Source organism: Anomaloglossus baeobatrachus, chromosome 7 (assembly GCF_048569485.1).
Source record: "Anomaloglossus baeobatrachus isolate aAnoBae1 chromosome 7, aAnoBae1.hap1, whole genome shotgun sequence".
Classification (NCBI taxonomy): Eukaryota; Metazoa; Chordata; class Amphibia; order Anura; family Aromobatidae; genus Anomaloglossus; species Anomaloglossus baeobatrachus.
Genome location: NC_134359.1, coordinates 282,403,022 through 282,416,175, shown reverse-complemented (window position 1 = coordinate 282,416,175; position 13,154 = coordinate 282,403,022).

Genomic DNA, 13,154 nt, shown 5'->3' with positions numbered 1-13,154 from the left:
GACAAGAACTGTGAGTAAAGACCTTGAAACTGCACCCCTGGTGTTGCCTCAGTTATTTCTCTGCATAGACATTTACAAGCACCAACTGTGCCCCGGAGCACCGCTCCACCTGTGGGGAGCAGTACCATCATTGCTACCATTCCATCACCCCGGAGGCCTCATACAGCAGCGGCGGCTTAATAGCTTCAAACCACAAGTGGCGTCACGAAATAAAAACTTTAATTACTCCCAAGTCACCAGCCATTTTAACTGACACCCACCAGGGCCACGGAGCCGGGCCCCGCCACCACTGACGACCCCCGGACTAGTCCGGCCCGGCACCGGGTGTCCCATAGCCCTGGGGTGGGCGAGTCAATTTTGTCGTCACGAACAGGATTTCGTGCCCGGCGCCCACCGGGTACTGTGCGCCTTTGAAAAGACTGTGTTTTACTGTGGAAACCGCCGCCATTAGTGCTGCTGAGAGCGGAAAGAAGGGGGGCGTGCCTGAAGAAAGGGCGCAAAAGTAAGCCCCGCCCCCTTGTCTAGAGAAAGAGCGCGAAACAGTGCCCGCGATGGAGAGCGGAAGAAGAAGGCATGGCACCTAGAGAAACTGGCTGGCAAAGCGACCTTAAATGCCAGACCAGACAAGTGCAAGAATGTACCTGATCGTAAGCGGAGCGGTGCCGGCTGTGATGCGCTGGGTGCCAGTCTGGCGCCAGGCACTGGTACAGCCCTCAGCCCCGTCTCCAGCGGAGAAAAGGTTTCAGCCGAGTGGCGTGGTCGAGCACCCGAGCAGAGCAGCAGCAAGCAAGAACCCTGCAGGAAGGATGGCCGAGCACCTGCAGCCAAGCGCCCCAGGGAGCCGACAGGCGGATCCCCTGCTGGACCTGCTCCGTGAGGAAGTGGAACTGCTTACCCGGAGGCTGAGCGGAGGTGGAGAAGCGTATCGAGCGTGCCGAGGAGGAACGGGCGGCACCCGAGGTGGTGGGCCATCGAGAGCAGGCCATCGTAGCACACCCGGGTAAGCTGTACGCCGCCCCTGTCTGTCCAGACCCAGGGCACCATGGAGCGCCACCGCCCAGCCCTCCTGCAGGCTTGCAGGAGGTGTCCGCTAACCGCGCCAAGGCCCCAGCGGCCCCAGCAGCCCCAGCAGTCCCCGGCAGTGCAGAAGGCTCCCTGATCCCCGCGGGCCCCGATGACCTGGTAGGCCCCGTGCCGAGCCCTCCTATCGACCTGCTGGCCGCGTGCTCACTGGGGGTGAATTGGGATGCCGCTCCGGTCCGCGACCTGGGACTGGCTCGTCCCCTGCACCCTGTTGAGACCCTACTTGCAGCTGAGGTCGCCTGTGCATGTCGGCTGGAGCGGTTCCAGCGAGAGCGGGAGCTCCGGGAGGAGGCAGCCCCAGAAGAGCCAGAGTGGCGCCGTACGGCTGGTAACCCCCTGCAAGCCAGCAGCCCCACGCCAGCCAGTAACCCTATGCAAGCCAGGAGCACTACCTCAGAGCAGGCCCAGGCTGCAGCATCTTGCAGCAGGCCTGCTACAGCCAAGCAGGAGACGCAGACCCAGATCTCCATGGCCTACCTGCTACCCAGGGCCCTGCCGAAGCAGGACCCCAGCCATTGAAGTAAAGAAAAGAAAAAGGAAGAACTGAACTGTAAATAGACCCTGTCTGCCCCTCATCCTTTCTGAAGATTTTCCCTTCTGTGCAGCCCCTATGTTCTTTTTGAAGATGACACCCTTTCCTGAATGTTCTGCCCCTTTGTGCTTTTCGAAGATGTCACCCCCTTCACTGTTAATGTGTTACCGGGCCACTGGACTTGAAAGTGGTCCGCAGTTACATGTGTTTATATGTGAAGTATGTTGATGTGTAACCAGGCCACTGGACGTAATGTGGCTGGTCTGCCCTTGTTTAAAAAGACTCTAAAGTTATTTTAATTTCCTGCAACGTTCAAGAATATGTGCCTCCCATAAAGGGAAGAAAAGATTTACTGTTTATGCATGCATAGCAAAAATGTTGCAGTTTCTACCACTGTTTTTGTTGTTTCAGCCCGAGGACGTGCTGAGATTCGCTGTGGGGGAGTGTGGCGCCCCTGAGGCTTCCGTCGCCGCAGAGACATTGCACCCCATCCAGAGGTGTGATGTCCCATCCTGGGTAAGGAAAGGGGTACATGCCAGTTCCCAGGCAAATCTACACTACACCCATTGTTAGGTACACACTGGGACCAGGGAGAGTGGCAGCAACCCTCCCATGCTGCATGCTGGGAGTGGCCGTAAGACCCATCCCTGCTCCTATAGGGGACAGCTTAGCAACTGGGGAGGTGGGAGGAGCCACCAGAGAACAGACAGAGAAAGGAAGGTCAAGTTTGAGGAGAAAGAGAGAGAGGGGAGAAGGAGGGGGAGGTCTGCAGGAGGCAGACGTGGAAGAGAAGAAGGAAAGAAAAGCTCTAGTCAGACAAGAGCTAAGAAATGAAAGTGACGCTTCCTGGTGAAGACCCTGGGGCTCAGAGGGTCCAGGTGACACCAAGCAGGGAACGAAGGGATTCCAGGGCCACGGATAGCTGGTGAGCTGTGGTTGCCTGTTCCACAGAAACATCGGTTGAGGGATCAAGCTGCAACAGTCCGGCCCGGCACCGGGTGTCCCATAGCCCTGGGGTGGGCGAGTCATTAACAGGGTGTTCCTGGATTAGGTGTGTGAATCTATTATCCTCCTTGGCTTCCCAGTCAATGCTACTGGTGTGATCTCTTGGCCTGACGTGTCCTCTACACATGTGGCCATTTGCATAGTGAACAGAAACGCTAATCGGAGGACCGCTCGGTCTGTCGCATCTGACACACGTGGCCGACAGAGCGCTATCGCAGCGGTCTTCTTGGTCAACGCTACCTGTTCACCATCTGACCTGACGTGTTCCCTGCACACATGGTCGGGGTTGCACCAATTCCACCAAAACGCTAACTGGGTTGTCGTCCCTACACACGTGACTGGTTCCCTGGGTTATCTCAGAGCCATCCAGCTTTATAGTCTCTACCTGACCCACAGGGTGCCAGCAGCTCCATTACCATCTGGAGCACGGTGGGCCCTGACTGGCGATTGGGATATATAGCCCCTCGTCCTAATCTACCGGTTCCCCCGTAACATATACTTCATCTACTAGTGTATGCAGGAGAGCAGACAGCAGCTGCAGAACTACAAGGCTCAGCATGCTGCATCCAGGACTGTATGCTGGGGGAAGAGACAGGGGGAGCTGAAACTACAAGGCTCAGCATGCTCCATTTACTAGTGTATGCAGGAGAGCAGACAGCAGCTGCAGAACTACAAGGCTCAGCATACTCCCTCCAGGACTGTATGCTGGAGTGAGAGACAGGGGGAGCAGAACTGCAAGGCTCAGCACACTTCATCTACTAGTGTATGCAGGAGAGCAGACAGCAGCTGAAGAACTACAAGGCTCAGCATGCTGCATCCAGGACTGTATGCTGGAGGGAGAGACAGGGGGAGCAGAACTACAAGGCTCAGCATGCTCCATTCACTAGTGTATGCGGGAGAACAGACAGCAGCTGCAGAACTACAAGGCTCAGCATACTCCATCCAGGACTGTATGCAGTAGTTTTTTGCCCCCCCCCAAAATGACGTGGGCTTCGCCATATTTTTGTATGCTATCCAGATACAGCAGGCAGGTACGGCTGCCCCCAACCCCCAGCTGCCTATTTGTACCCAGCTGGTAACTAAAAATATAGGGAAGCCCTTTTTTTAATTATTTCATGAATTTCATGAAATAATTAAAAAAAAACGACATGGGCTTCGCCCCATTTTTGTGTCCAGCCAGGTACAACTAGGCACCTGGGGATTGGAATCCGCAGCACAGGTTGGTCTGAGCTTTCTGGGCCCCTCTGCTGCGAATTGCAGTCCGCAGCCGCCCCAGAAAATGGTGCTTTCATGGAAGCGCCATCATCTGGCGCTGTATCCAACTCTTCCAGCAGCCCTGATGCCAGGTGGCTTGCTGGGTAATAAAGAGTTAATACTAGCATTGTTTTACTAGCTAGTTTTAATCTAGAGAGTCTTAATGTCAGGCAAGTTTGAACCGGCCATTAAGCATCTCCAATAATGGGTTAATAAAAACACCACACAGAGAAAAAAATACTTTAATGGAAATAAATACACAGACACATTTAGAGACTCCATGTTTATTACTCCTTCTCACCCCTCCATAATCCTGGTTTTCTGTCTTCTTTCTCCTTCAACCCATGCAGCTCTGCTACATCAGACAGCACTGCATGGGAGGAAGACGCTGCTGCTCCCGTGCAGTCTAATCACTAAGTGAGTGAGCAGAGGCTGCGGGTTGTAAGCGGTGACGTCACCGCTGCAATAGTAACCTGACAGGCGGTTTACTAAAGCAACGGTGATCTCCGATCACCTTATTCTCGGCGCCGCTATTCACCGGCTGTGGCATCCAGTCCCTGCATGTGAGCTGACTCTGTAAAGAGCGCCGACATGCAGGAACGGGGAGCGAATCATGTCCCCAAGCATATCGCCGGTACACGGAGATACTCGAACGAGCACTGCGCACCGGAGAGTTGCACTGACAGGACCTAGCATGACGTCTAGCCATGTGACCAGTCTGTAGCCAATGAGATAATACACACATGACTGGTCACATGCTATGACGTCACGGAAGGTCCTATCATCAGTGCTGGTTACCGGGAGAGCGCAGCGATGATCGGAAGGAGAAGCGGCGGGAGACAGAGTGCAGGACGCTTTGCGGGGACCTGTAAGTATAATGGCAATGTTTATTAACTGTATGTGTATATGTATAATGTGTTTGTGTTTGCCTGCCATTGTTTTCACTGGGGTTCGAACATACCCGCCGTTCGACGAACCAAACTCGAACACTAGGGGGGTGGCTCATCACTAGTGAGGAGTTGCCGTGTAGCCACATCTACGGGTAATAGTGAGGACTGGCCAGACTGAGACAAGTGCGCTAGTAAAGCAAATTGTCACTAACGTGAATAGGTATGAAGGCAAGCGATTCAGAGAACGGCCTAATACCACTCCTGGGGATGACAAAATCAAGCAGCTGTGACGACACCTTGGAAAACCGCATCAAGAGGCTGCCGACTGACGCTGGGGTGAATGCCCTGTGTGCTCCTCCCTATAGAGGCCTGTACGTGTTTCTGCTTAATTGTGAAGTGCAATGGGATATGCTGGTGCGATATAGATAAAACATATATTATTAGTATTAATGCTTTAGCCCAGGGGTGGGGAACCTCCGGCCCGCGGGTCGTGTGCGGCCCGCGGGTCGTGTGCGACCCGTGATGACTTTTTCTGCGGCCCCCGGGCTGATACCCAGGGACTGCAGTGCTGGAGCGGCAGCCGCATCTTGCTGGCTGCTGGCCCTTTAAAACCCTACACAGCGCGTTCAATGTTGAACAATGCATTTCCTTTACCTGAAAGACTACGTCCCCATGCTGGCACTACCTACATGAGGACGTAATTTGTAGGTGGGATCGGCGTGAGGTGCGCTAAAATCAAACAGGAGAGGAATGACTGCCAATCATCCTCCAGGTCTTACTGTGCCCGGCGGCGGCGGCTCCCTGTGCCCGGCGGCTGTGGCGGTTCCCTATGCCCGGCGGCTGCGGTGCCTCCTTGTGGCCGGTGGCTGCGGCAGCTCCCTGTGCCCGGCAACGGCTCCTTATGCCCAGCGGCGGTGGCTCCTTGTGCCCGGCGGCGACGGCAGCTCTCTGTGTCCGGCGGCGGCTGCTCCTTTCTGTGCCCGCCGGCAGCGCTCTCCGTGCTCTCAGTGATCCCAGCCTCCCCCAGTTCTCTAACTGCCTCCAATCTCCCCCGGGTCTGTCTTTGCCCCCAGCGCTCTGTGCCCCCAGTGCTCTGTGCCCCTCTTTCTCCCTAGTGTTCTGTGCCCTCCCCAGTCTCCCGAGTGATCTGTGCCCCCTCAGTATCCCCAGTGATATATGCCCCCCCAGTCTCCCGAGTGATCTGTGCCCCCCCGTCTCCCCAGTGATCTGTGCACCCCCAGTCTCCCCAGTAATCTGTGCCCCCCCAGTCTCCCCAGTGATCTATGCCCCCCTGTCTCCCCAGTAATCTGTGCCCCCCCAGTGATCTGTGCCCCCTCAGTCTCCCCAGTGATCTGTGCCTTCCCTGTCTCCACAGTGATCTGCGCCCCCCCACAGTCTCCCCAGTGATCTCTGTACCCCGATCCTCTCCCAGATCTTTCTGTGCCTTCAGCCTCTCCCATCCTTCTCTGTGCCTCAAGCGTCCCCCAGGTTTGTCTGTGCCTCCAGCCTCTCCCATCATTCTCTGTGCCCCCAGGGCTGTCTGTGTCTCTCCGGCATCCCCCAGGACTTTCTGCCCCCAGTTATGTATATAACCCCAGCTATGTCTGTGCTCCCCATCAATAATGTATGTTTCCCCAGTGATGTATGTACCCCCCAGTGATGTCTAGGCCCACAGCATCCCCAGTGATCTATATTCCTTCCAACCCTCCCCTGTGATGTATATACAGCAGCCCCAGCCAACTCAAACCTGGAAAAGCAGTTGTGAAAAGCATCAAGATCAATATCACATAATATTACAGCTGCACCAAAGAGTAGAAGCTCCAGCCGCCACAGTGAGTTAACCCCTTCACGACCGCGGGCCGTAAAATTACGTCCTATTTTAACGTGACTTAACGACCAGGGACGTAATTTTACGGCCTAAACTTCATTTGATTGCCGTGGCCATAGCAACGGCTTTCAAATGATGTCCCCTGCTGTTTCTTACAGCAGGGGACCTTTGCTTGACCCCAGGGGGGGCGGCATCGCCACCCCCTATCGACGATCGATGTGATTGGCTGTTCAAATCTGAACCGCCAACCACATCGATCGCACTAATTTCGGCAAAAATAATGCCCGAATTAGTGCGATCCTGTGAGATCCAGCTATGAGATGCCGCAGCTGCAGCAGCATATCATAGGTGGACCTCAAACATGCCGCCCCCAGCCCCTGCAGCACTGATTGGAGCGATCGTGCTATGACGCGCAATCGCTCCAATCAGTGTGCAGTGGGGCGGTCTGATCTGCCGGTGGCCGCCCTCCCCAGGCCTGTGCTGGCCTGTGAGCCCTCCCCCAACATGTCTGCAGCGTGGAGTGGCTGGTACTTTTGGTACCACGCCACCGCTGCTGCCGCCGCCGCCTCTGATGTCTCCGCCGCTGCAGCTCTAATGGTAAGTATTCCGCTCCCTGCGCGCTCCCGTGAAGGCCCCTGCGCGCTCCCGTGAAGGCCCCTGCCCGTGCCCCCCCCGATCTGCCCCCCTACGCCCCGATCTGCCCCCCTACGCCCCGATCTGCCCCCCCGGCATCCCGATCTGCTACCACCGCTGCTGCTGAGGTCACCGCTGCTGCTGCAAAGTGAGTACTGTGCTCACTTTGCAGCCCGTGCGCGCTCCCGTGGTGCCCCTGCGCGCTGCCGTGATAGCCCCTGCCGTGCCCCCCCGCGATCTGCTCCCCCCAACCACCACCCCCCCCCCGACATCCCGATCCGCTCCCCCCGCGATCTGACTGCCTCCCCCATTATTTCTATTCTGCTTCTGCAGCTCCCTCTCCGGTCTCCCCCTCTGCTCTCCCCCCCTCCCCCTCTGCTCTCCCCCCCCTCCCCCTCTGCTCTCCCCCCCTCCCCCTCTGCTCTCCCCCGACGTCCTCTTACCTGTCTTCACCGGCCTGATCACATCTGCGTCCATCGCTGGGTCCTTCCTGGGCATTCTGCTGATCTGCCTGCTGCTCCTGTAAAGCTGTCCATCTCTCTGCCATCTGTTCCTCTGCAGCTCTTCTGGTCAGTGATCCTCCTGCTAGTCCTCTGGGTACTGTGAGTATAACTTTTTTTTTTTTTCCGTATCCCCTGTCCATTTTTACACCTCATCCGTCCGTGCGTCCCGCCAAGCGCTGATCAGGGATGCAGATAACGGATCGGCATCCCTGCTCAATTTTTGGCGTGACTTTTTTTTCCGTATTCACGACGCTTTTTGTATCGCATCCGTCCGTGCGTCCCGCCGAGCGCTGATCAGGGATGCAGATAACGGATCGGCATCCATGGTCAATTTTTGGCGTGACTTTTTTTTCCGTATTCACGACGCTTTTTGTATCGCATCGGTCCGTGCGTCCCGCCGAGCGCTGATCAGGGATGCAGATAACGGATCGGCATCCATGGTCAATTTTTGGCGTGACTTTTTTTTCCGTATCCCCGACGCTTTTTGTATCGCATCCGTCCGTGCGTCCCGCCAAGCGCTGATCAGGGATGCACATAACGGATCGGCATCCATGGTCAATTTTTGGCGTGACTTTTTTCCGTATTCACGACGCTTTTTGTATCGCATCCGTCCGTGCGTCCCGCCAAGCGCTGATCAGGGATGCACATAACGGATCGGCATCCCTGCTCAATTTTTAGCGTGACTTTTTTCCGTATTTGCGACGCTTTTTGTATCGCCTCTGTCCGTGCGTCCCGCCAAGCGCTGATCAGGGATGCACATAACGTATCTGCATCCATGGTCAATTTTTGGCGTGACTTTTTTTTTTACGTATCCCCGACGCTTTTTTTTATCGCATCCGACCGTGCGTCCTGCAGCGGCCGATCAGTGCACTGCGTCTGTGCGTTTGAAAAGTCAAATGGCGCTCCTTCTCTTCTGAGCCCCGCCATGCGCTCAAACAATTACTTTCCACCACATGTGAGGTATCTGCGTACTCAGGAGAAAATGCACAATACGTTTTATGGTGCATTTTTTCCTGATATCCTTGTGAAAAAAAAAGCTACCTAGTTGAAGCAACCGTTTTGTGGTAAAAAAAAAAAAATTCTTTTCACGGCTCAACGCTATAAACTTCTGTGAAGCCCCCAGGTGTTCAAAGTGCTCACCAAACATCTAGAAAAATTATTTGAGGGCTCTAGTTTCCAAAATGGTGTCACTTGTGGGGGAGCTCCACTGTTTAGGCACCATAGGGGGTCTCCAAACGTGACATGGCGTCCGCTAATGATTCCAACCAATTTTGCTGTCAAATGGCGCTCCTTCTCTTCTGAGCCCCGCCATGCGCCCAAACAATTACTTTCCACCACATATGAGGTATCTGCGTACTCAGGAGAAAATGCACAATACATTTTATGGTGCATTTTTTCCTGTTACCCTTGTGAAAAAAAAGCTACCTAGTTGAAGCAACCGTTTTGTGGTAAAAAAAAATTTTTTTCTTTTCACGGCTCAACGCTATAAACTTCTGTGAAGCCCCCAGGTGTTCAAAGTGCTCACCAAACATCTAGAAAAATTATTTGAGGGCTCTAGTTTCCAAAATGGTGTCACTTGTGGGGGAGCTCCACTGTTTAGGCACCATAGGGGGTCTCCAAACGTGACATGGTGTCCGCTAATGATTCCAACCAATTTTGCTGTCAAATGGCGCTGCTTCTCTTCTGAGCCCCGCCATGCGCCCAAACAATTACTTTCCACCACATATGAGGTAACTGCGTACTCAGGAGAAAATGCACAATACATTTTATGGTGCATTTTTTCCTGTTACCCTTGTGAAAAAAAAAGCTACCTAGTTGAAGCAACCGTTTTGTGGTAAAAAAATTTTTTTTTCTTTTCACGGCTCAACGCTATAAACTTTTGTGAAGCCCCCAGGGGTTCAAAGTGCTCACCAAACATCTAGAAAAATTATTTGAGGCCTCTAGTTTCCAAAATGGGGTCACTTGTGGGGGAGCTCCATTGTTTAGGCACCTCAGGGGGTCTTCAAACCCGACATGGCGTCCGCTAACAGGTGCAGCTAATTTTGCACTCAAAATTTCAAATGGCGCTCCTTGCCTTCCGAGCACTGCTGTGTGTCCAAACATTTGATTTCCACCACATATGAGGTATCTGCGTACTCAGGAGAAAATGCACAAAACATTTTATGGTGCATTTTTTCCTGTTACTGTTACGGGGGGCTGTCTGATAATAACCGAAAGGAGTATCAGACAGTCAGGGTCCACCGTGCAAAGACTTTGCTGCAGACTATGGCAGAGTGCAATACCTCTGTTAACTCACAGAAGGATATAATAAGAAAGTAAAGCAATTCCTCCCTTACTTGGAGGGTGTGTGGAATGATCTCTGTTAATAATCACAGAGACAAAGGCAATGTGTGCGAAATGGCACCTACCTAGGTCCGCTCTTCTAGTGGTGAAAAAGAGACGAACAGCAGCGTAAGCCGCACAAAGCTCCTACCTGCGTTCGCTCCACTAGTGTGCGAGGACACGAACCACTAGATATGGCACCTGCCTAGGTCCGCTCTTCTAGTGGTGCAAAAGAGACGAACAGCAGCGTAAGCCGCACAAAGCTCCTACCTCTGTTCGCTCCCCTAGTGTGCGAGGATACGAACAACTGCCAGACGCAGTATAAGGAACGTTACCCTAGCGGCAACGTCCACCTACGAGTACAATCACAAGGCCCAGCCAGACCATGTGCCTCAGGCACCTGCCTATGTCCGCTCCCCTAAGAGGTAAGGATACGGACAGCAGCCGAAGCTGTAAGGTATAAGAACGCTACCCTGCCGGTAGCGCTCACCTAGCATAGACAGAGGAATGCCTAGAGGAACGCGCACAGAGCGTCTACTCATATGCATGAACCAAGAGGACTGAGCACCATGCGGCGTGTGTCAGGGTCTTATATAGACTCTGTGCCTCATCCAAGATGGAGGACACCAGAGCCAATCCGCTTCCAGAACGACAGGAGTGACGTCATGCTGGCCTATCACCGAGCAAGACGTCACAAGCACATGACCAGCGACCAATCGGCATAGAAGGTGTCAGAGACATGTGACCTCGTGTCAGCGATGATGTCACCCGCACATGTGCAATGGCTCCAAGATTGGACTTAGTCTCCGGCGCTCGCACATGTGCAGTAGCAAGAAATCTGGACTTAGTCTCCAGCGCTCGCACATGTGCAGTAGCAAGAAATCTGGACTTAGTCTCCAGCGCTCGCACATGTGCAGTAGCAAGAAATCTGGACTTAGTCTCCAGCGCTCGCAGCAACCGTAACAGTACCTCCCCCTCAAGGGCCCCCCTCCCGGCGACGCAGATAATCGGCAACTAAGTCGGGAGCATGGACAGCCTCCTCAGGCTCCCAAGAGCGATGTTCCGGGCCATAGCCCTCCCAATCTATCAAGAAGAACCTGCGCCCTCTAACCATCTTAGAACCAACTATGGCTCGTACCTCATAGCTAGAGCGAGAGGAATCAGAGGCAGGAGAGTGCACTTCACGAGCGTGAGGTAAAATAGCCGGCTTTAGCAGTGAGACATGGAATTTGTCATGAATCCTAAGATGGACAGGTAACTTCAATTGATAGACTACAGGATTTACCTGTCGAAGAACCTCATAAGGACCCAGGAAGCGAGGAGCAAATTTGACAGAGCTCACTCTAAGTCTCACGTGTTTTGCAGAGAGCCACACAAAGTCCCCTGGAGAAAAGACAGGAGCCGGGCGACGAAACCGATCGGACACCGTCTTCATACGGTCCTTAGCTGCTTGGATCGACTCTTGAGTCCGATCCCAAACCTCTCTGGCATTAGTTGCCCAGTCGGCCACAAGAGGAGGAGGTGCAGCAGCGGGAAACGGTACCGGTACCCTAGGGTGTTGCCCATTATTGAGTACGAACGGTGTCTGCCCAGTGGCCTCAGCCAGCGAATTGTTAAGGGCAAATTCTGCCCAGGGTAGGAGGGAGGACCAGTTATCGTGGTTCTCAGCAACAAAGTGTCGAAGGTATATAATCATAGATTGATTGGTACGTTCAACCAAACCATTAGTCTCCGGATGGTATGCCGAAGAGAGATTCAACTCAATTTGCAGAAGGCTACAAAGATCTCGCCAGAAACGGGAAGTAAATTGCGGGCCTCTATCACAAATGATACGATCTGGCATCCCGTGAAGCCTAAAGACATGCTTGAGGAATAGTTTGGCTAGTACCCTGGAAGATGGGATTCTCGATAACGGTACGAGATGAACCATCCGGGAGAAATGGTCCGTAATGACCCACACAAATCTATGTCCCTGTGAACATGGAAGATCACCCACAAAGTCCATGCCTACCACCTCCCATGGTCTATCTGGCACTGGTAAAGGATGCAAGAGCCCAGCCGGTCTCTGCCGTAATGGACGGTTGCGAGCACACGAGTAGCAGGAACCGACATATCTCTTGACGTGGCTGGCTAAGTGTGGCCACCAATACCACCTCTCCAGTAACTCTCGTGTCCGCCTAATACCAAAATGCCCACCCACCTTTGAGGTGTGGGCCCATGACAGTATATCATTCTGTCGATCAGGCGGAACAAATGTCTTGCCCGGTGGGATTTGGTCTAACGTCACAGGAGAGAGCGTATGAAAAACCCTGGAGGGAAGGATAAGACGAGGTTCGTCAATCTCTTCCTGGGTAGAAAGCATAGAGCGAGACAGGGCGTCTGCCTTGTTATTCTTACTCCCAGACAAATAGTTGATGGAGAAGTGAAAGCGGGAGAAAAACAAGGACCAGCGGGCTTGGCGAGGATTCAGACGCTGAGCGGTTTGTAAGTACGTCAGATTCTTATGGTCTGTATAGACCTGGAAAGGATGTTTCGCTCCTTCCAGCAAGTGACGCCACTCCTCCAAGGCTAATCTCAAGGCGAGCAGTTCCCTATCCCCAATGGTATAGTTTCTCTCTGCCGGTGAAAAGGTTTTAGCAAAGAAGAAACACGGCCTTTTTCTACCTGCACCGTTCTTTTGATACAAGACCGCACCAGCACCCACTGAAGAGGCATCAACCTCTAAGAGGAAGGGCTTACTCTCATCGGGTCTTTGAAGAACGGGAGCAGTTGAAAAGTGTCTTTTTACTGCCTCAAAAGCCTGAGATGTCTCAGTAGACCAGGCTTTGGGATTCGCACCTTTCTTAGTCAAGGCCACCAAAGGGGCCACCAAAGTAGAAAAATGGGGTATGAACTGCCTGTAATAATTTATAAATCCTAAGAAGCGTTGCACCGCCTTCAAGGAATGAGGTTCGGACCATTGCAGGACAGCAGAGAGCTTCGCAGGATCCATAGCCAGACCCTCTTGTGAGATAATGTAACCCAAAAAAGGCAATGAGGACTGCTCGAATACACATTTCTCGAGTTTAGCAAACAATGAGTGCTCCCTTAAACGGGAAAGGACA